This window comes from Schistocerca americana, unplaced genomic scaffold (assembly GCF_021461395.2).
Source record: "Schistocerca americana isolate TAMUIC-IGC-003095 unplaced genomic scaffold, iqSchAmer2.1 HiC_scaffold_19, whole genome shotgun sequence".
Lineage (NCBI taxonomy): Eukaryota > Metazoa > Arthropoda > Insecta > Orthoptera > Acrididae > Schistocerca > Schistocerca americana.
In genome coordinates, this window is record NW_025725895.1 from 430,736 (window position 1) to 455,673 (window position 24,938).

Genomic DNA, 24,938 nt, shown 5'->3' on the forward strand with positions numbered 1-24,938 from the left:
AAATTAAAATGTCCTGTGGTGCCTCTCCTGCTCAAAGTCGGCTCGTTTGACGTCCTACCCCCCTTAAGTAGTTCGGATCTTCTAGTGAGTTTTGATGTAATTTCCCTTTTCACAAAAGTACCTCTTGCAGATTCCTTGATTCTAATTGGTCAACAGTTTGAATCAGACATTATGTTGAAACAAAGCAGTACTCTTTCCTCAACTTATTTTATGTTTAACCAGGAATATTATGAACAGTCTGACGGTGTCACCATGGGCAGCCCTCTGTCTCCTCTGGTGGCTAACCTCCTTATGGAGGATTTTGAGGAGAGAGCACTTGAATCAGCGGTCTGTAAACGAACTGTTTTTTGGAGCTATGTCGATGACACTTTCATAGTGTGGCCCCACAGAGAAGAAAAGTTAATGGAGTTTTTTCATCATCTTAACTCCATCCATGAGAATATTCGATTTACTATGGAACTAGAGAAAGATGGCTGCCTTCCATTCCTGGATGTTTTGGTTAAACAGAAGAGCGACGGCACTGTGGGACATTCTGTCTATCGGAAGCCCACTCACACTGATTTGTATTTGCATTTATCAAGTTGCCATCACCCATCCCAGACTGTGAGTGTACTTAAAACCCTTGTACACAGGGCACACACGGTGTCGGATGCAGAGAATTTGCCTATGGAACTGGCACATTTGAGGATGGTGTTCAGAGACAATGGGTGCTTGACCCGGCAAATTAACAGGGCTTTCTCAACTAGAGCCAGGAACCGGGAAGTGGATAAAGAGGAGAACGTCCCAGCCAAGTCCCTAGCTTTTCTTCCCTTTGTCGGAAATATCTCCTTCAAGATAGCAAGGATTCTTAGTCATTTTCATGTGAAAGTGGTTTTTTGTCCGCCTTCTACGATTTCGGATTTGCTGGGATGGATGAAGGATGATTTGTCACTGCGGAAGGCGGGAATTTACATAATACCATGTTAATGTGGTATGGCCTAAATAGGACAGACAATGCGTACAGTGGAAGAGTGTTGTACAGAACAACAACGATGCACTCACCTACTGCAAGCCAGTAAGTCTGCAGTTGCGGAACATTGTATTTCTAATGGACATTCAATGGAGTACTACAAAACTTCGATTTTGGCCACTGCAAAAACTTTTTGGACTCCATTATCAAAGAATCAGTGGAAATACGCATTGCGGGAAATCTAATGAACCGTGACAGTGGTTACCAATTGAATAATGCATGGAATCCCATTGTCTCCGAAATTTGCTAGAGACGAAGACCCCAGAAGAGTTCGATAGCTGCGGCCAGTGACAATACCCACGGCAGCTGAGTATCGCAATTCCACCAGCAAGGGCGCTGCCACTGGGAGGTGTGGCCCTATCTGTCTCTGCGACTGCAACGCATGCGCAGCATTACTATCAGTGCACTATATAAGATGGAGTTGAGAACGTCTTTGTCAGTCCTCGTTCGGCTCACCTGAAGATGGTTGGCAGTTGTACAGTCGAAATATCGTGCAGTGAAGTTTATGACGACTGGCTGCAAGCCCGAAATCTTTTTGAACACAGGAATATACTAGTTAGAATGCCAAGAACATGAACCAGTATATCTGGTGATGACAGGTGGGAATTTCAAAACAAGGTGGCGGTGGTGGTTGTTGGGATGTTTAAGGGGGACTAAACAGCTAAGGTCATCAGTCCCCCTCAAAACAAGGTATAAAGAACTTGTAAGAAGTTGGAAATATAAGAATAGCAATTCTACCTCTGCTGGATACCTGATAAAACAAGGGCATGAACTATCCAACATGGAACAGGACATGAAAATTATTAAGGTGAACAACTACAACAAAAAAACTCCAGACATTACAGGGAAACTTTCATATACAAAGAGTCCTTGCAATGAATAAGGAAGTACTTAATGAGAAAATCAATAAAAGCAGTTACTCACAGATCAGTCATTAAAACAATAACAGAGATGTGGAACATCTCTCTTCTCTCTCTCTCTCTCTCTCTCTCTCTCTCTCTCTCTCTCTCACACACACACACACACACACACACACACACACACACACACACATACACACACACACAAAACAAATGAAAAATATTCAAGCCATACACACAACATAAACAAAAGACGAAAGATAAGCACACAGCGACAATTGGCATTACCCGTGGTAAACACCACATGGTGAACACATAGTGAAAGTGCAAGTGAGTTGTTGCAATAAAGGTGGGTGAAAAAATAACAGAAATCCGCCATCTGGATTATGGGGAACAAGCGAACACATCTCCAGGACCACACATATGAACTAGCATCAATGGAAATCATAAGTAACACCAAATGATAATTTAACCTCATGAAACTAGTGCTGTAAATGTTGTTTCTAATCGGAAAAACAAGAGAAAAACATAAGAAAACATAACATAGTAACATATTTGGACTACTACCTAATGCATTTTTATCATAGATATAAAAACAAATATGTATTTCAGGCCACTAAAGATGCTTCATAAATGAAAGAAGTGAAACGCATATGGCAAAAAACAAACTGCCTTTCATTTAGTTGCAAAGACAAAACGTACCTCGAAGAAAAAATATTTCTTATCGCTGAACTTCAAAACCCTTTCCAAATTTTTTGTCCATATCTGTCACAGCTTCCCAACATTTCCACTGAATAATATTATGATAGCTGCAACCGTGTTTCACTCCCTTCTCAGCTGCTACCACCTTCATTTTATCTGCATCTTTTTCCACTCACATGAAGCATATGATACCACCTGGTGTCACTGTAACTCGATCCCATGGCTCTGATTTCAAGCTTCGGGAATCTGCGAGTCCAGTGGCTACACATACTCCTTATTTTTTTTTTCTTTTAAGATGTCTTGAGGCCTTCAGCTGCCATTCTCTTTATTTCCTGTACGATTGTACAATTTCGGCCTTAGGCCATTTTCAAGTATTTTTATGCATGATTTTTTAGTAGCAGATTATGTCATTCACATCATTGTTCCTGTGACATCATGTTATGCTCATAAAATAAATCCAATGTGTTCATGCTATTTTAGGAGCATGTTACTTTTGAGCAGTTACATTACATAACATTTTTATTGGTCCTTTTGATCATTTGTTGTACAAGGTATACTGTACAATATTGGACAGATCATTGTGATTTACAATACATGTTTTTAAATCATATAACAGTATTTAAATTGTTTTAGCCTTCATATTATTACAACTGAAGGTTCAGCTTCCATACATTATATTTAACGCAAATAATTATCTTTTTTCTTTTTAGGTATTTGGCAATAAATTTTTATGTTTCAAGATATTCATTTATACTATAATAACATTTTTGCAATAGATATTATGGACAGCAGTTTTAAATCTTGAAATGTCTTTTATTGTTTTAATGTTTGTAGGTAGCTTATTGTATAGTCTTGTTTGCTTTTGCAACTACTTGAAAGTAACACACTCCTAAAATAGTGTGAACACTTCGGATTTATTTTATGAACATAACGTAATGTCATAGAAGCAATGACTCATATGACATAATCTGCTACTAAAAAATCATCCATAAAATACTTGAAAACGGCTGCTGGTAAACCTTTTGGGATGTGAGGTCGTGGTCTGAGAAACTCTTCTGTTCCTGACGTTTTGTCCAGGACTGTGCTGGACGTCTTCAGAGGCAGTCCTCTGCCGAGTCTTGCCGACTGACTGGTCGGACGTCCGAGAGCGACATATATACTGTAGGAAAGGGGGCGTGGTCGAAGTAACACGTGATTAGCAGAGATAATCCTTGTCAAAGATAAAACTTAACTATCGATTGTCATCTTGTCAAAGATAAAGTTGTCTAGCGATTCTGCAGAGCTACTGTCCATATGTCACTAAGTTTCATTGCCTCCTCTTTTCTGTTAAAATCATCCTGATGCTTATAAATTTCAATGGCTTCTCTACTTAACTGTGGATAATAATTTGACGTTGTAAATAAAATTTCTGTTTCAGAAAACTTCACTTCGTGGTTTCCTGACTGAAGAGCATGCTCTGCCGATAGGAAAAATAGAGAAATCAGCTATAGCAGAGACTTTTGTGCTCTTTTAGCCATGTATTTACACTCCTCTTGGTAGTTCCAATATAAACTTTACCACACGTACACAGAATTTTGTATACACCACATGTCAACACAGGAGGGTGTTTATCCTTCGCAGATTGCAGCACTTGACTTATTTTCTTTGTTGGTGTAAAGACCGGTCTGATGTCATGTTTCTGTAAAATCTTACCAATCTGATCTGTTACTTTTTTAATAATACCTGAAAATGGCCTAAAGCCAAAATTGTACAATCGTACAGGAAATAAAAAGAATGACAGCCAAAGGCTACAAGAAATCTTTCAAAAAATTGCACTGAAAATTATAGACTCCTTATATGATGACTTTTGCTTGTGGTACGGCTATGAGTCCGTGGCCTTAGCTGAACGTCAACTTCAAGGTGTCGTACAGAGAGCCCATTCTTGGGACCTGTAGCACGGCTCCCAGTTTTCCTCCAATAAAGCACATATCATACATTTTTGTTGCCACAACACGGTCTGTGCAAATCGAAAGCTCTACTTAGAAATCCAGTGCCGTGAGATACATTGACCTTCTTCTGGGCTCCTATTATAATAGACACTGTTACACCATACCTGTCAGCTTAAAACAAGTTGGATGCAGAATCTCAATGCTCTCCACTTTCTTACGTCTTTTTCCACTTTTGTGTGTGGTTCGTACTGCACAGCTTATAACGGTCGTCATCACTCAGGTACTCTTTCCAGATGGTCCTTCCATTTAATTCTAAATTCATATATCTTATCATTTTTTTATTCAACTTTGAACTGTTTTTGTAATATGCATTTTTATTTTGTCTATTTTTGCGTATCCTTTCACCATTCATGGGAATCTCATTTCCAGCACTTGAATCTTATTTTTTAGTGCATAATGATCGGTATATAAGTTCATAGTGTTTTTCCATAAGTTTAATAAACACAATAGATACTCATAACAGAGACTTTAGTCATCAGTAATATATTCTCCTTCACTGTTTACAACAGTCTGCCAATGCCGGTGTAAATTTTTGATTCTACGACTAGAAATCGTTCTTTCGAGACGAAGAACTCGTCGAGCCACTTTCGGAGCACATTTTCATGTCGAATTGAATTTCCTTGAAGGTTGTTTGATGAAAAGCAGAAGGATGAAAATTTTAGGGTACAAGATCAGGTGAATAAGGTGGGTGTGGAATGACTTCCCTACCCAACTCCTATGTAGTGCTTTTTGTCAGTGATGCAAAATGCAGTCTAGCATTAGCGTGGAGTAGCATCGCTTCACGCGGTCTTCCTGGTCGTTGTTCTCAGACTGTGTCTGTGAGATGTCTCAGCTCGTAACAATAAATATCAGCAGTGACGGTTACACCCAAGGGAAGCAATTCGAGGCACGCCCCACCATCACTGTTCCATCAGACGCATTACGTTATCTTTTGTGAATACGTGCAAGTCTTTGTACGGACAGTTGCTAATTTGTTTGGGCCTTAACCATTCCTTTCTTTTCCTAATGTTAGCATAAAGACACCATTTCTCGTCACCCGTAAGGATCGGTCGGAGGTGTTCACGAGTCAGTTCACGACGAGCGAGAATAGGTGCAAGTACGGCCACCTGTTCATTTTTATGATTTCGGTTTAGAGTGTGCGGTACCCATTTGCCCAATTTTTGAACCTTCCCCATTGCGTGCAAATGTTGCACAATGATGGAACGATCACAGTTCATCACATTTGCCAGTTCTCAAGCACACTGACACGGACGAGTGTGGATTAATGCATTTAAACTATCTTCGTCAAGCCCCGAAGGTCTTCCCGATTTCAGGCAGTCACTAATGTCGAAACAATACTTCTTAAAATGAAAAACAATTTTCTTGTTACGCTCTGTCCATTGGCATTATCCCGATGTTTCTGGCCACCTCCACTGCTGTCCGAAAAGTTCAGATTTCTCCACTCGGCCCTCAGTTTTCTACTCTACTCACTATCTCAAAATGACAAAATGGCAATATGTGAATGCAAGTAGCAACAGCAAACTACAAAGAAAAACTGATAATCGCTAAATAAACCCGTAGCGACTGGATTACCGATAAGCAAAACAAAAACGCTATGAAGTTGTTCGCCAAACTAATGTTACACTTGTATTTCCTGCAGCCATTTACCCCCTTGCCTCGTTCAGCCCCTCTCGCTCTGGAACTGCTCCTTCCCTGTGCGTACTGCCACTCTCCTCTTGTTACCTACCCCCCCCCCCCCCCCTCCCCCCCCCCCCCCTGCACCCTTTCCTACCTCGTATCCCAGTATGTCACTTCCTTTTAGATTCTTTTCTCTGAGATAAATATGAGCCTCCATGTATATAATTAAATTTTCTGTTGTTCAAACATGCACAATATAGAGGTAACTCCATTGGATGGCCACGTTGTCACAGTAAAAGCAGTGTTTTCATTCTTATCACAGGGAGCTGGGAGTCAAAGAGTGTCAAGGTGACCCGAAGGCCGTAGAAGGGCTGGCCAAGCAGATGCCCGGTCTTAAAATCCACTGCGTCATTCGACCTTTGTAACCGGCTTTCTACGTGTCTGATAACGAGAGTGGTGCAGAACTTGAAGAGGAGGAGAATGTGTTGCTTCGCAGTGCAGAGGAAGCAGTGGATGACTGGAGAGTTGCAGTGATAGTTAAAGAGTGATAACGATGTCTAGGATTAAAGCAGTATATCTGTTCTCTTTCTAGAGAATATATAAAACTGATATGATATTTATAGGGAACTAATTTTAAATACTGATTGCATCTCAGCTGGAATATTGTAACTGGGCCAAAATTTAATACTTCTCAACTTTTGTTACTAGACTGTGTGTCGTAGTGGACTGCTGCAGGCTGTCAGGTCGAAAATATTTATTTTGGGTGTAACGTCACATTAACATTGGTGGAAACTGTTTTGAAACAGGGTAATTACAAGTAATTGTGGGAGTGTGTAGAAAGAACGTAAATTATTTACAGTAATATTAGGAAAAGGATAGTGTGCAACTCAGTGGGTCATCTTTACACTGATTAGCAGACAAGTACAACGAATAGACTGTTATACATTCTAGCTTCTGGCCGTGAAAGAAAGAAATACCCAGAAGGGGAGGAGGAAAAGAAATGAAACTTCACAAGTTGAGAGGGTATGTGATGTAGGAATGATTACAGAATGGAGTCAAATTTACAAAATCTTGGCAGTACGAGCCCACTTAACCAGTACGATGTCGCCCCCACTCTGGCCTGGATGCGTGCACTGACTTGGCTGGGAAGGATGTCGTACACTGGCTGCATCCTCTCCTGAGGGGAGCCGTCCCCCAGCTCGCACTGAGTACCCTGCGTACTGGCACTCGGATAGGCTCGATGCCCGAACTGGTCTCGCGCATCTTCTATCAGTGGCGAAACTGGCGATTGTTTTGTTTGCAGAACTCCCTCAATATCGTGCCGTTGTAACATTTTTAAACAAACCAGGTGGATTCTTTCACGCTGTTACATTTTTCTCCCCCGCCACTAGCTCCCTCATCCCCCGCCCCGCCCCCTTTCCTTTCCTTTGTGTGTGTGTGTGTGTGTGTGTGTGTGTGTAAACATCATTGGCTTATCATTTGTATGGCAGGTGTGCACAATATCAAAAGTCTAAAATATTAGCTCAGGCTAATTTTATTATCCATTACATTCGTCTGGTTACCTAGAAGCCATTAGTGTAATTAGTTTACTAAAAGCTGTGCTGACTACAAATACCAGTAACATAAAACATTGTTATCATTGTTCATGTGTAAACATCTATCTCATTACTGGCTTTCAGATAAAGTATTTATAGATGCAGCTAATGTCGGGAAACTGGTGGTGAGTTTTGCTCACAACTAGTTTCAGAGTAATTAGCATTTATAGTTCAAGCGTTGTTACCAAAAACAGAATACCTTTTTTGGCAAACTAAGCAGCATAATCCAATAGCAATTATTGTTTTATTTAAAATTCCTCAGTCACACTGTGGTGGTGGGTGTACTGTAAGATCTTCGGTACACACACCATCAGATTATATGACTTGTCACTCTAACGAAGTAGGCGAGTGTCAACAATATGTCTCATGGTCCTATCGTGGCGTGTTTATCTTCTGCCGTTTGGTCAGACGATAGAAATGCCACTTGCACGCTTAGAGTAGCAGATTGATGGTGAACAACTTTAAACAGAACTTGATTAATCTTCACACACATTTATTAAAATAATAACAAGCCTAAAAACTACTTAACTTGGTTCTGGATGCTATTTACAATTGACACTCTGAAGTTCCTTTGTCAAGTATCAGAGACATGTGACAATAAGATTAACGTACCAAGACCAAAGTGTCTGCCATATTCCTGTACACAGCCGTGAAGATAAATGAATAATCTTATTAGGCGCAAACTGAAACTTGACTATTGACTGGTACAGACAAATGCAGACTGGTACAGACTAATGCAGACTGACTAATCGGAGGTCTGTACACTCGTTATAATACCTCGAGCGTTCAGGTATCACTGCGCGAGTGTGATCCGCAAGGACAAAAGGTTCTACGTTAGCAGCAATCTCATTGGCTGCGTTACATATTAATACGCGGATCGGCGGAAGCAGAATTTGGTCCATCTCTTAAGACAGCGCCATCTCGTAGTGCGGAGACGGACGAACGCTGCGCCTGCGCTGTTGTGCTTAGCGGGGCGCGCTCTAGTGGGAAAGTTGTGTACGCGCTAACTACGCGGAACTATGTACACAACACACACAAATCTTATTCCACTATTTGACCGAGCGAGGTGGTGCACGGTGAGCACACTGGACTCGAATTTGGGAAGTTGACGGTTCAATCCTGTGTCATACACATTTAGGTTGTTGTGTCGGTAGCTGGGCCGACACCGTGAAGTTGAGATGGCTGAAAAGGCAAGCTAGACTAACGCAGACGGGCGTGAAGTACTGGAACAGGATACGTAATTAATGTTAGGAAGAAAAGTACGGAGCAGGTTTAATACTTAACTTTACTCAATCATTGTGGTACATCGATCTTGACGATACACAGGAGACTTTAAGTACAATCACTGTATGGCTAATGGCGCCTTGCTAGTTCGTAGCCATTAACTTAGCTGATGGCTATTCTGTCTCTCGGCTAATGAGAGAGAAAGGCTTCGTACATCTGGTCGGTAGCAAGGTTCTCGTACAACTGGGGCGAGTGCTCTCTCGTATCACGAGACCTGCCTTGGTGGTGGCGCTAGGTCTGCGATTACACAGTGGCGACACGCGGGTCCGACATGTACTAATTGGACCGCGGCCGATTTAAGCTACCACCTAGCTAGTGTGGTGTCTGGCGGTGACACCACATTCCTCCCCCGCAAATCGGCGAACGGTCGTGTGATAAGGCTTCCGCCCGCCGTGGGGAGGACCACACGTTGACGTATGCGATGAGGTGGGGAGCCTAACAACAGGCGAGGCTGTGCCACCCGCACCCGGCCATTCGGTCCGAGGGGAGCTAGGAAACGCCTGAAAAACTAGTCCAGGGTGCACGTCAACATGCGGTGTATGCGCCCGTAAAGAGACAGGAGGGACCGAAGGATCAACCTCCATTGCGTCGGGGTAGCCGACGCGCGATGACGTCATGTGGTCCGGAGCGGGTGGGAGTTCCATGGCGGAGGACAGCTGGTCACGGGAAGCGATCGGCGGCGCGTGACCCTGGGAGGCGCTTGGCGGCTGCAACGAAGCGTCGAATGCGGGCGGCGCCGGCGGGAGAACAAGCGGCGGCGGCGGCGGCTGCTGCTGCTGCGGCGGCGGCGGCGCGTCGCCATGGGGCAAAATGGAAGGCATCGTCGGTAACACCTGGGGATGAGGCGAGCCAGGAGATGGGTCCCCAGGGCGCTGACCGGACGGCACCGTCGCTGAAAGCAGACGGGGAGCGGCAGAACCCGAGCGACGACAGAGGCGCAGCTGATTGAGATGCCGACGCACCTCACCAGAGGCCCCCAAAACCAAATACATCGCGCGGCCGAGGCAGCGAAGAATGCGCCCTGCGAGCCAACGCCGTGAACCTCGATAGTTGCGATAAAATACAACGTCGCCTGGAGCAAAAGCAGGAGTCTTCCGCTGCACAGGAACCTGATGCGGCGGATGCAGCAAAGACATCAAGGTGCGATGTGGACGACCGTGGAGCAACTCAGCCGGCGAGCGACCATCTCGGGGCTGAGAGCGATACGAAGACAAAAAGAGCAACAATGCGTCCTCCCGAGAATGCGACTCTTTCAATTTCAACATCTGTGACTTGAAAGTCCGGACCAATCGTTCAGCGGCACCGTTGGACTGAGGCGAAAACGGCGCGGATGTCAGATGTTGAATACCATTGGCCTGGCAGAATGACTGAAATTCGGCGGACATGAATTGTGGGCCATTGTCGGAAACAATAGTCTGCGGAAGACCTTCAATGCAAAAGATAGCAGACAACGCTTGGATGGTGGCGGAGGACGTCGTGGAAGGCATCCGGACAACAAAAGGAAAATTACTGAAGGCGTCGACCAGAACCAACCATCGAGCATTCCAGAATGGACCAGCAAAATCAATGTGCAAGCGTTGCCAAGGGGAAGTGGCTTTTGGCCACGCAAAGACTTTCCGCGGCGGTGCGGACTGTTGTTCGGCACACGCCGGGCACGAAGAACACATATTCGTAATCGCAGCATCGATTCCGAACCAAGTACAGTGCTGACGAGCAAGTTGCTTCGTTCGCACTATACCCCAATGTCCTTGGTGAAGAAGCCGTAAAACAGAGGACTGTAACGAACGTGGGACCACGACTCTGGACTGATCATTATCAGAACGCAACAACAAAACACCACGTCGAACAAAAAGTCTCTCCTTGTGAGCAAAAAATCGGCGAACCAACGGATCCTCGATCCGAGACTTTGACAAAGGCCAATGCGTAGCAACAAAACGTAAAACAGTAGCAAGGCCAGGGTCAGCAGCTGTGGCTGTAGCGACACGACGAAAATCAATCGGAAACGATTCGACCACTTCATCGGTTTCCGAATCAATGAACATGCAAGCAAGTTCGGAAGAATCGAATGCTTTATCCTCAGCAACAGGCAAACGGGACAACGCATCGGCATTTCCGTGCTTAGCAGTGGACCGATACAAGATATCGTAGCGGTACTGCGAGAGGAAAATAGACCAGCGAATGAATTTCTGCGCTGTACGTGGAGGTACAGGCTTGGTCGGATGAAAAAGCGATGTCAAAGGTTTGTGGTCTGTGATGATGGTAAAGTGACGACCATACAAGAAATCATGGAACTTAGTAACACCAAACACGAGAGCCAAAGCTTCTTTCTCTATCTGTGAATAATTTCTTTGCGCAGACGAGAGCAATTTGGACGCAAAGGCAATAGGGCGATCATGGGAGCCAACTTTGTGCGCAAGCACAGCACCGATCCCGAAATCCGATGCATCTATCATCAACAAAAGGGGTTTCTGGGGATCGAATGGCGTAAGGCAAGTATTAGAAAGCAACGCCGATTTCAACTGGCGAAAGGCGCGTTCACATTCCGTCGTCCAGACGAACGGAACACCTTCACGGCGTAAGCGATGAAGCGGAGCTGAAATGGAAGAGGCATTGCGCACATATTTATTGTAATAATTAATTTTACCCAACACACTCTGTAGCTGTTTCACATTTTGAGGGGAAGGCAATTCGTGGATGGCACGGAGGTGCTCTGGACTCGGATGTATGCCTTGGGCATTAATGACATGTCCCAGGTATGGTAAGTCACGAGCAAAAAACACACATTTGTCCTTCCTCAAGCGAAGACCATTTTGCCGCAAGACCTGAAATAATGTTCGTAAGTTCGCAAGATGATCTTCTTCTGTCTGTCCGGAGATCACTATATCGTCCAGATAGTTTGCTGCAGTAGGGACCGACGCACAAATAGTTTGTAAATATTGCTGAAACAAGGCAGGGGCGGATGCACACCCGAATGGCAGTCTTTTGAAGCGGTACAATCCAAGATGCGTGTTAACCACCAATACGCGCTGGGATTCGTCGTCCACCGGTATTTGCAAGTACGCATCGGCTAGGTCCAACTTTGAAAAATATTTTCCCGGGCACAGTTTAGCAAAAAGATCTTCCGGGCGGGGCAAAGGAAAAGTAGCAGTCACTAGCTGTGGATTCACTGTGGCCTTGAAGTCCACGCAAAGTCTCAATTTTCCTGAAGGTTTTGGCAAAATTACTAAGGATGAGGCCCAGAGAGAAGCTTGCACACGTTCAATTACACCCTGTGATTCGAGATCGTGTAACGTTCTTGCGACCTCATCACGCAATGCGTGGGGAACATTGCGCGCCCTGAAAAATTTCGGTTGCGCGTTTACCTTCAGTTCTAAATGTGCTTCATAGTTTTTAGCGCAACCCAAGCCCGGTGCAAAAATGTCTGCAAATTCGTCACACAGCCGAGAAACACTGTCTGTAGGCACAGTCTGATTCACTGATAGGACCTGATTTACAATAGACATGTTAAACAACTGAAATAAATCTAGACCAAACAAATTCACTGCAGAAGAAGAACGAAGAACGTAAAATGACACAAGTTTTGTTTGTCCCTTGTATGTTGCAAGAAGGCTGCACTGTCCTAACACAGGAATTGTCTGTCCGGAATATGTAGTTAGCTTAACATTTGCGGAACGCAACGGAGGTTTGCCCAGTTGTTTGTACGTGTCATGATTGAGCAATGAAACTGCAGGTCCGGTATCGAGCTGGAATGGTATCACTTTGCCTTCAAAGTCTAAGTCCACAAAAAGTTTATTGTTCTGCTGACGACAAGAGCGACTGTTTTGTGCAATTGGAACAGACACTGGTACAGAATCACTTGCTAATTGACGTGATTTCCGGCGACGTCGACGCACAGTTTTTGTGGGACGAACACAGTTACTGTTAGAGAAAGTGTCACTGGACGAAGTGGAATTAACGACATGAATGTCCATAGGCGAAGGTCCACGAGCCTGAGTGTCCTTGGTTCGATTCCGGCGCGAAGCAAAGGGCCTGGAATGATTGTGATTGTCTGATCTGAGCTTTTTCTGGCAAACACTTTGAACATGTCCTTTCTTATTGCAGAAAAAGCAAATAGCTTGGCGTGACGGGCAATGTTCACGCGAATGTCTAGTAGCACACCGCGGGCACGATTTCACTACATTTGTGGGCTGGCGCGGCACACGTGGCTTAGCGCGCGGCGGCAGCTGTGCGGACGTGCGCGAGGCCCGGTTACCGGGCCGCGCAGCGCGTCCAGCGGGCCGGTTAATGTTACACACGGCTGGCGAAGTTTCAAAAGATTCCTGAGCACAGTCAAGTGTGTCCTGTCTATCCAATATGTCTATCACTTGTTGAAGGGAGGGATTAACTAGTTTCAAAATTTGCTCCCGTATGCGAACATCAGAAACGTTCTGTGCAATTGCATCACGCACCATTGTATCTGAATAAGAAAGACCACAGTCACATTCAAAGGCACAGTCCCTACTAAGTCCTTGCAATGTTGCTACCCACTCCCTATTAGTTTGACCGGCCGTACGTTTTGTACGAAAGAACGTATACCGTTTTGCAACCACATTAACTGTTTCTTTGAAATAGGCATCTAATGCAGACAAAATTTCCTCGTAGGACAGAGTTGCTACGTCGCGTCGGGGAAACAATTTCACTATCACACGGTATGTGGACACACCGACACAAGAAAGCAAAAACGGCTCCCGCTCATTACCTTGAATTCTGTAGGCAGCGAGGTGGAACGCAAACTGGCGGGACCACTCGTGCCAGGTTTCGTGGTCCGGGTCGTAGTGCCTAAAAGGCGGTGCAACGGCAGGTTGTGGCTGCGGTAGCGGTGAAGCGGCGGCGGCCGCATCGGTGTGCAGCGCACGTTGACCCTGGACGAGCTGTCCAAGGGCATCCAGTAACGCCTGCGTCTGCTGATTCTGCAAGCGATAAAATTCGGACAGTACATCTGGAGAATGTGGCGAAGCCATGACACAATTAAATGTAAGCAATCAGAAAGAACTCTTTTCCCTCGTCGCCAATGTTGTGTCGGTAGCTGGGCCAACACCGTGAAGTTGAGATGGCTGAAAAGGCAAGCTAGACTAACGCAGACGGGCGTGAAGTACTGGAACAGGATACGTAATTAATGTTAGGAAGAAAAGTACGGAGCAGGTTTAATACTTAACTTTACTCAATCATTGTGGTACATCGATCTTGACGATACACAGGAGACTTTAAGTACAATCACTGTATGGCTAATGGCGCCTTGCTAGTTCGTAGCCATTAACTTAGCTGATGGCTATTCTGTCTCTCGGCTAATGAGAGAGAAAGGCTTCGTACATCTGGTCGGTAGCTAGGTTCTCGTACAACTGGGGCGAGTGCTCTCTCGTATCACGAGACCTGCCTTGGTGGTGGCGCTAGGTCTGCGATTACACAGTGGCGACACGCGGGTCCGACATGTACTAATTGGACCGCGGCCGATTTAAGCTACCACCTAGCAAGTGTGGTGTCTGGCGGTGACACCACATAGGTTTTCTGCGATTTCCCTACATCACTCTACGGAAATGCCGGGACAGTTCCTATCGGAGAGTGCGGCCAATTTCCTTCCCTGTCTTTGACACGATCTGACCTCGTGCTCCATATCTAATGACCCCGATGTTGACAGGATGTTAAATCCGACCTTCCTTCCTCGTTTCCATTATTCACAAATAGAAATCTTTAGCTATAATTTGTAAAAGGACAGCAAATAACAGTAACTGAATGTACTGCAGATTTTTGTACTTTATAAAAGAGAGGTTGCTAAGAGCCACACGAGTCAGTCTCCAGAAGTGTATAATGTGAGCGAGATCTGTTCCAAAAATTGCTGCACACTGCCGGCAGAAGAGTTAGCACTGTGTACTGAGTTTTATATGAATTTCACATCTGGGAGATCATTCTGTAGTTTAATTCCAAATTCACAGTGAATCATTCAAAAGCAACAACTAATCTCGAGAACTCTGTCAAACTTCGACAACGGTTTCTGGAAACTGTAACGACAGTATTGGACTGTGACCTGTGTTATCTCCAAATGATATTTACTGTGCATATCATTTTCATTTTGATGTGATTAGTTACTTGAAAGGATAACAATTTAAGGATGTTAATTGGTGACTGTGTTAATTGAACGTCAGCCACACATAAACTTCTGTCACTTTAGTGTTTAGGTTACTACACTTGAACAACCGTCATCATTGTAACATCAGTAGAGTGTACTATGTGGCTTATCCTTTATCTGTGCATAAATTACAGTGACTGGGACTCAGATCTGACCATAAACAAAAAGTTATTTAATATCAAAGTGCAAATAAAGTGTTTTGGATTCTAAATCTGGTGCAGACAGTATCATTTGACACAGCCTATTTTTGACAATCACTTTTCAGCCAAATCCGACGGAGGTGCTTCTACCGGTGATATATTAGCACGGGTAAATAGGGTAATGTTACAACTTGGGAGTGTTATGCCATCAAAACTGGTGCCAGAGACAGGGAATTGTATGGCACTGTTCTGGATGTCTTGTCCAAAAATTACCTCGAGCAGATAGTTAGAGAACCAACTCATGAGGGTAACATCTTAGACCTCCTGGCAACAGACAGACATGGACATACGGAATCAGTTAACATAGAGGAAGGTATCAGTGACGTGACAGCATCTGTGACGACGGTGAGCCGTGTGGCTCGATCGGCGATATTCCCACCGCCGGTACGGGTCACCTTTCCAGTGGTGTGTGCAGAGCACACGGTGGCGCCACCTCCTGGGCCGATCGAGGAGGGAGGGGCTTGTGCTGTAAATTGTGGCCGGAATAGACTACTTGGTTCTGTGCTGTTGACTTCATTTTCTTGGCCGGCCATTCCTACTCCTACTGAGTCTGTCCTTGAATGTGTTAATTTCAACTTGCTTAGTACGCAAGGTTCTAGTGAGAGCTGTATGTGATGTCACGATTAACGTTTACTAGGGCCTGGAGTGCTGATACATTCTGTTTGTAGATTGCTACTGTCAGTGTTAACCGCCATTGAAAACAGTTTGTCTGGCCCTTGTCTAAGTGCCGCCCGGTTATTGTATTTATATCACATGACGGAGTTAGGCTGGCTAGTTGCTATAGATATACATGGATAAAATGTTCCCTGGATATATTTTGCTGCGAATTGCAATAACATTACTGTTACGTTTCTATCTGAAGCGATAGTGTCTTTGAGAGACACGTTGTTGTTGTTGTCGTGGTCTTCAGTCCTGAGACTGGTTTGATGCAGCTCTCCATCCTACTCTATCCTGTTCAAGATTCTTCATCTCCCAGTACCTACTGCAGCCTACATCCTTCTGAACCTGCTTAGTGTATTCATCTCTTGGTCTCCCTCTACGATTTTTACCCTCCACGCTGCCCTCCAATGCTAAATTTGTGATCCCTTGATGCCTCAAAACATGTCCTACCAACCGGTCCCTTCTTCTTGTCAAGTTGTGCCACAAACTTCTCTTCTCCAAAATCCTATTCAATACCTCCTCATTAGTTACGTGATCTACCCACCTTATCTTCAGCATTCTTCTGTAGCACCACATTTCGAAAGCTTCTATTCTCTTCTTGTCCAAACTGGTTATCGTCCATGTTCCACTTCAATACATGGCTACACTCCATACAAATACTTTCAGAAACGACCTCCTGACACTTAAATCTATACTCGATGTTAACAAATTTCTCTTCTTCAGAAACTCTTTCCTTGCCATTGCCAGTCTACATTTTATATCCTCTCTATTTCGACCATCATCAGTTATTTTGCTCCCCAAATAACAAAACTTCTTTACTACTTTAAGTGTCTCATTTCCTAATCTAATCCCCTCAGCATCATCCGATTTAATTTGACTACATTCCATTATCCTCGTTTTGCTTTTGTTGATGTTCATCTTATATCCTCCTTTCAAGACACTGTCCATTCCATTCAACTGCTCTTCCAAGTCCTTTGCTGTCTCTGACAGAATTACAATGTCATCGGCAAACCTCAAAGTTTTTACTTCTTCTCCATGAATTTTAATACCTACTCCAAATTTTTCTTTTGTTTCCTTTACTGCTTGGTCAATATACAGATTGAATAACATCGGAGAGAGGCTACAACCCTGTCTCACTCCTTTCCCAACCACTGCTTCCCTTTCATGCCCCTCGACTCTTATAACTGCCATCTGGTTTCTGTACAAATTGTAAATAGCCTTTCGCTCCCTGTATTTTACCCCTGCCACCTTCAGAATTTGAAAGAGAGTATTCCAGTTAACGTTGTCAAAAGCTTTCTCTAAGTCTACAAATGCTAGAAACGTAGGTTTGCCTTTTCTTAATCTTTCTTCTAAGATAAGTCGTAAGGTTAGTATTGCCTCACGTGTTCCAACATTTCTACGGAATCCAAACTGATCCTCCCCGAGGTCCGCTTCTACCAGTTTTTCCATTCGTCTGTAAAGAATTCGCGTTAGTATTTTGCAGCTGTGACTTATTAAACTGATAGTTCTGTAATTTTCACATCTGTCAATACCTGCTTTCTTTGGGATTGGAATTATTATATTCTTCTTGAAGTCTGTGGGTATTTCGCCTGTCTCATACATCTTGCTCACCAGATGGTAGAGTTTTGTCATGACTGGCTCTCCCTAGACCATCAGTAGTTCTAATGGAATGTTGTCTACTCCCGGGCCCTTGTTTCGACTCAGGTCTTTCAGTGCTCTGTCAAACTCTTCACGCAGTATCTTATCTCCCATTTCATCTTCATCTACATCCTCTTCCATTTCCATAATATTGTCCTCAAGTACATCACCCTTGTATAAACCCTGTATATACTCCTTCAACCTTTCTGCCTTCCTTTCTTTGCTTAGAAGTGGGTTGCCATCTGAGCTCTTGATATTCATACAAGTGTTTCTCCTTTCTCTAAAGATCTCTTTAATTTTCCTGTAGGCAGTATCTATCTTACCCTAGTGAGATAAGCCTCTACATCCTTACATTTATCCTCTAGCCATCCCTGCTTAGCCATTTTGCACTTCCTGTTGATCTCATTTTTGAGACGTTGGTATTCCTTTTTTCCTGCTTCATTTACTGCGTGTTATATTTTCTCCTTTCATCAATTAAATTCAATATTTCTTCTGTTACCCAAGGATTTCTATTAGCCCTCGTCTTTTTACCTACTTGATCCTCTGCTGCCTTCACTACTACATCCCTCAGAGCTACCCATTCTTCTTCTACTGTATTTCTTTCCCCCATTCCTGTCAATTGTTCCCTTATGCTCTCCCTGAAACTCTCTACAACCTCTGGTTTAAATATGTCTGCTTGTGTCTGTATATGTGTGGATGGATATGTGTGTGTGTGCGTGAGTGTATACCCGTCCTTTTTTCCCCCTAAGGTAAGTCTTTCCGCTCCCGGGATTGGAATGACTCCATACCCTCTCCCTTAAAACCCACATCCTTTCGTCTTTCCCTCTCCTTCCCTCTTTCCTGATGAGGCAACAGTTTGTTGCGAAAGCTTGAATTTTGTGTGTATGTTTGTGTTTGTTTGTGTGTCTGTCGACCTGCCAGCACTTTCATTTGGTAAGTCACATCATCTTTGTTTTTAGATATATTTTTCCTACGTGGAATGTTTCCCTCTATTATAACCATATATATATATATATATATATATATAACCCGGACGGTGTAACACTGTGCCAAGATGTGCTGGCCGTGCACCAAGGCATGTTTAGCCACAGGGTGATCCTCATTACCAACAAACACTGTCCGCCTGTGGCCATTCATGCGAATGGACAGTTTGTTGCTGGTCATTCCCACATGCGTCACAGTGTAGGCAGGTCAGTTGGTAGATCACGTGGGTGCTTTCACACGTGGCTCTGCCTTTGATCGTGTACACCGTCCGGGTTACAGGACTGGAGTAGGTGGTGGTGGGAGGGTGCATGGGACAGGTTTTACACCGGGGGCGGTTACAAGGGTAGGAGCCAGAGGGTAGGGAAGGTGGTTTGGGGATTTCATAGGGATGAACTAAGAGGTTACGAAGGTTAGGTGGATGGCAGAAAGACACTCTTGGTGGAGTGGGGAGGATTTCATGAAGGATGGATCTCATTTCTGGGCAGGATTTGAGGAAGTCGTATCCCTGCTGGAGAGCCACATTCAGAATCTGATCCAGTCCCGGAAAGTATCCTGTCACAAGTGGGGCACTTTTGTGGTTCTTCTGTGGGAGGTTCTGGGTTTGAGAGGCTGAGGAAGTGGCTCTGGTTATTTGCTTCTGTACCAGGTCGGGAGGGTAGTTGCGGGATGCGAAAGCTGTTGTCAGGTTGTTGGTGTAATGCTTCAGTGATTCCGGACTGGAGCAGATTCGTTTGCCACGAAGACCTAGGCTGTAGGGAAGGGACCGTTTGATGTGGAATGGGTGGCAGCTGTCGTAATGGAGGTACTGTTGCTTGTTGGTGGGTTTGATGTGGACGGACGTGTGAAGCTGGCCATTGGACAGGTGGAGGTCAACATCAAGGAAAGTGGCATGGGATTTGGAGTATGACCAGGTGAATCTGATGGAACCAAAGGAGTTGAGGTTGGAGAGGAAATTCTGGAGTTCTTCTTCACTGTGAGTCCAGATCATGAAGATGTCATCAATAAATCTGTACCAAACTTTGGGTTGGCAGGCCTGGGTAACCAAGAAGGCTTCCTCTAAGCGACCCATGAATAGGTTGGCGTACAAAGGGGCCATCCTGGTACCCATGGCTGTTCCCTTTAATTGTTGGTATGTCTGGCCTTCAAAAGTGAAGAAGTTGTGGGTCAGGATGAAGCTGGCTAAGGTAATGAGGAAATAGGTTTTATGTAGGGTGGCGGGTGGTCGGCGTGAAAGGAAGTGCTCCATCGCAGCGAGGCCCTGGACATGCGGGATATTTGTGTACAAGGAAGTGGCATCAATGGTTACAAGGATGGTTTCTGGGGTTAACGGATTGGGTAAGGATTCCAGGCGTTCGAGAAAGTGGTTGGTGTCTTTGATGAAGGATGGGAGACTGCACGTAATGGGTTGAAGGTGTTGATCTACGTAGGCAGAGATACGTTCTGTGGGGGCTTGGTAACCAGCTACAATGGGACGGCCAGGATGATTGGGTTTGTGAATTTTAGGAAGAAGGTAGGGGTGCGGGGTGTCGGTGGGGTCAGGAGGTTGATGGAGTCAGGTGAAAGGTTTTGTAGGGGGCCTAAGGTTCTGAGGATTCCCTGAAGCTCCGCCTGGACATCAGGAATGGGATTACCTTGGCAAACTTTGTATGTGGTATTGTCTGAAAGCTGACGCAGTCCCTCAGCCACATACTCCCGAAGATCAAGTACCACGGTCGTGGAACCCTTGTCCGCCGGAAGAATGATGATGGACCGGTCAGCCTTCAGATCACGGATAGCCTGGGCTTCAGCAGTGGTGATGTTGGGAGTAGGATTAAGGTATTTTAAGAAGGATTGAGAGGCAAGGTTGGAAGTCAGAAATTCCTGGAAGGTTTGGAGAGGATGATTTTGAGGAAGAGGAGGTGGGTACCGCTGTGACGGAGGATGGAACTGTTCCAGGCAGGGTTCAATTTGGATAGTGTCTTGGGGAGTTGGATCATTAGGGGTAGGATTAGGATCATTTTTCTTCGTGGCAAAGTGATACTTCCAGCAGAGAGTACGAGTGTAGGACAGTAAATCTTTGACGAGGGCTGTTTGGTTGAATCTCGGAGTGGGGCTGAAGGTGAGGCCTTTGGATAGGACAGAGGTTTCAGATTGGGAGAGAGGTTTGGAGGAAAGGTTAACTACTGAATTAGGGTGTTGTGGTGCCAGATTGTGTTGCTTGGAATTTTCAGGTTTTGGAGGGAGTGGAGCTGGAAGTGGGAGACTGAGTAGATGGGAGAGACTGGGTTTGTGTGCAATGAGAGGTGGTGGAGGTTTGCTGGAAAGGTTGTGAAGGGTGAGTGAGTTGCCTTTCCGGAGGTGAGAAACCAGGAGATTGGATAGTTTTTTGAGGTGAAGAGTGGCATGCTGCTCTAATTTGCGGTTGGCCTGTAGGAGAATGCTCTGAATAGCCGGTGTGGATGTGGGAGAGGAAAGATTGAGGACTTTTATTAAGGATAGGAGTTGACAGGTGTGTTCATTGGCTGAGTTGATGTGTAGGTGAAGGATTAGGTGGGTGAGGGCAATGGATTGTTCAGTTTGGAACTGGTATAGGGACTGATGGAAAGAAGGGTTGCAGCCAGAGATGGGAACTTTAAGTGTGAGGCCTTTGGGGGTTATGCCAAATGTCAGACAAGCCTGAGAAAATAAAATATGCGAGCGTAATCTGGCTAGGGTGAAGGCATGTTTGCGGAGGGAATGTAAATAAAACTTAATGGGGTCGTTGTGGGGGTGTTGTGAGGGTGACATGGTATTAGAAGGTGGAATGTGTAACATGAGGTTGAAATGAAAATGAAAGATAAAAATATATGGGGAGAGATACGGGTGAACTAGAAAATAACTGGAGATCTGGTATGAAAAAATGCGAAAAAGTGTTGGTTAAGTTGATCCTGTGGTGAACTTGGGTTGGTAGACAGCGATGTGCATGAAGGTTAGGTGGTTGTGTTGCTGCTAAAACACGTTAAAGGACGGAGAAATTCGGGAAAATTTCGAAGAAACGTGTAAATGTATTAAAAGGCGTAGTGTTGTGGTGAAAGATTACGAAAATGGGGCTAACAATTGTAAATAATGACGTTAAAACCTGTGGAGAGCGGTTAAAAATGATCAGTGATGTACGAAAAACGGAAGTGGAAATAAAGTAAAAGTTATTAGAACTAGCCGAAATGGTTGTTTAATACGTTGGGTTTTATAGCAGCGGTATTGTTGAAAGCGTAAAATAAAAATTTTTTGGTTATGGTTTGGAAGTGGGTTACGTATTATAGAGTGTATATAGGCGGGATAAAATTGTATTACGGTAAAAAGGGAAGGTGAAGAGAAAGTGAGACAACTGGTAAAAGCAGAAAGAGAAAATAAAGAGAAAATAAGACGACAGGAAAGATTTTGAGAAGCAACAGCGACAATAACAAACGTAAGTGTTGGGTTCAAATTAATGATATGGTTATAATTGAGGGAAACATTCCACGTAGGAAATATATATCTAAAAGCAAAGATCATGTGACTTACCAAATGAAAATGCTGGCCGGTCGACAGACACACAAACAAACACAAACATACACACAAAATTCAAGCTTTCGCAACAAATTGTTGCCTCATCAGGAAAGAGGGAAGGAGAGGGAAAGACGAAAGGATGTGGGTTTTAAGGAAGAGGGTAAGGAGTCATTCCAATCCCGGGAGCGGAAAGACTTACCTTAGGGGGAAAAAAGGACGGGTATACACTCGCACACACACACATATCCATCCACACATACAGACACAAGCAGACATATTTAAAGACAAAGAGTTTGGGCAGAGATGTCAGTCGAGGCAGAAGTGCAGAGGCAAAGATGTTGTTGAAAGACAGGTGAGGTATGAGTGGCGGCAACTTGAAATTAGCGGAGATTGAGGCCTGGTGGATAACGGGAAGAGAGGATATATTGAAGAGCAAGTTCCCATCTCCGGAGTTCGGATAGGTTGGTGTTAGTGGGAAGTATCCAGATAACCCGGACGGTGTAACACTGTGCCAAGATGTGCTGGCCGTGCACCAAGGCATGTTTAGCTACAGGGTGATCCTCATTACCAACAAACACTGTCTGCCTGTGTCCATTCATGCGAATGGACAGTTTGTTGCTGGTCATTCCCACATAGAATGCGTCGAAGTGTAGGCAGGTCAGTTGGTAGATCACGTGGGTGTTTTCACACGTGGCTCTGCCTTTGATCGTGTACACCTTCCGGGTTACAGGACTGGAGTAGGTGGTGGTGGGAGGGTGCATGGGACAGGTTTTACACCGGGGGCGGTTACAAGGGTAGGAGCCAGAGGGTACGGAAGGTGGTTTGGGGATTTCATAGGGATGAACTAAGAGGTTACGAAGGTTAGGTGGATGGCGGAAAGACACTCTTGGTGGAGTGGGGAGGATTTCATGAAGGATGGATCTCATTTCTGGGCAGGATTTGAGGAAGTCATATCCCTGCTGGAGAGCCACATTCAGAATCTGATCCAGTACCGGAAAGTATCCTGTCACAAGTGGGGCACTTTTGTGGTTCTTCTGTGGGAGGTTCTGGGTTTGAGAGGATGAGGAAGTGGCTCTGGTTATTTGCTTCTGTACCAGGTCGGGAGGGTAGTTGCGGAATGCGAAAGCTGTTGTCAGGTAGTTGGTGTAATGCTTCAGTGATTCCGGACTGGAGCAGATTCGTTTGCCACGAAGACCTAGGCTGTAGGGAAGGGACCATTTGATGTGGAATGGGTGGCAGCTGTCGTAATGGAGGTACTGTTGCTTGTTGGTGGGTTTGATGTGGACGGACGTGTGAAGCTGGCCATTGGACAGGTGGAGGTCAACATCAAGGAAAGTGGCATGGGACTTGGAGTAGGACCAGGTGAATCTGATGGAACCAAAGGAGTTGAGGTTGGAGAGGAAATTCTGGAGTTCTTCTTCACTGTGAGTCCAGATCATGAAGATGTCATCAATAAATCTGTACCAAACTTTGGGTTTGCAGGCCTGGGTAACCAAGAAGCAAACCTCAACCACCTCTCATTGCACACAAACCCAGTCTCTCCCATCTACTCAGTCTCCCACTTGCAGCTCCACTCCCTCCAAAACCTCAAAATTCCAAGCAACACAATCTGGCACCATAACACCCTAATTCAGTAGTTAACCTTTCCTCCAAACCTCTCTCCCAATCTGAAACCTCTGTCCTATCCAAAGGCCTCACCTTCAGCCCCACTCCCAGATTCAACCAAACAGCCCTCGTCAAAGATTTACTGTCCTACACTCGTACTCTCTGCTGGAAGTATCACTTTGCCACGAAGAAAAATGATCCTAATCCTACCCCTAATGATCCAACTCCCCAAGACTCTATCAAAATTGAATCCTGCCTGGAACAGTTCCGTCCTCCGTCACAGTGGGACCCACCTCCTCTTCCTCAAAATCACCCTCTCCAAACCTTCCAGGAATTTCTGACTTCCAGCCTTGCCTCTCAATCCTTCTTAAAAAACCTTAATCCTACTCCCAACATCACCACTGCTGAAGCCCAGGCTATCCGTGATCTGAAGGCTGACCGGTCCATCATCATTCTTCCGGCGGACAAGGATTCCACGACCGTGGTACTTTATCGTCGGGCTTTCAGACAATACCACATACAAAGTTTGCCAAGGTAATCCCATTCCTGATGTCCAGGCGGAGCTTCAGGGAATCCTCAGAACCTTAGGCCCCCTACGAAACCTTTCACCTGACTCCATCAACCTCCTGACCCCACCGACACCCCGCACCCCTACCTTCTACCTTCTTCCTAAAATTCACAAACTCAATCATCCTGGCCGTCCCATTGTAGCTAGTTACCAAGCCCCCACAGAACGTATCTCTGCCTACGTAGATCAACACCTTCAACCCATTACGTGCAGTCTCCCATCCTTCATCAAAGACACCAACCACTTTCTCGAACGCCTGGAATCCTTACCCAATCCGTTACCCCCAGAAACCATCCTTGTAACCATTGATGCCACTTCCTTGTACACAAATATCCCGCATGTCCAGGGCCTCGCTGCGATGGAGCACTTCCTTTCACGCCGACCACCCGCCACCCTACCTAAAACCTCTTTCCTCATTACCTTAGCCAGCTTCATCCTGACTCACAACTTCTTCACTTTTGAAGGCCAGACATACCAACAATTAAAGGGAACAGCCATGGGTACCAGGATGGCCCCTTCATACGCCAACCTATTCATGGGTCGCTTAGAGGAAGCCTTCTT

General features: G+C 45.0%; 1 long non-coding RNA gene across 1 annotated transcript; it reads left to right on the forward strand.

Annotated features, from left to right (window-relative positions):
• Positions 1 to 8,856: 8,856 nt before the first annotated feature.
• On the forward strand, positions 8,857 to 15,429 carry LOC124573716. The gene is made up of 2 exons (XR_006972086.1): positions 8,857 to 8,909; positions 14,595 to 15,429. It is a non-coding gene; the product is annotated as an uncharacterized LOC124573716 (long non-coding RNA).
• The last annotated feature ends 9,509 nt before the right edge of the window (positions 15,430 to 24,938 follow it).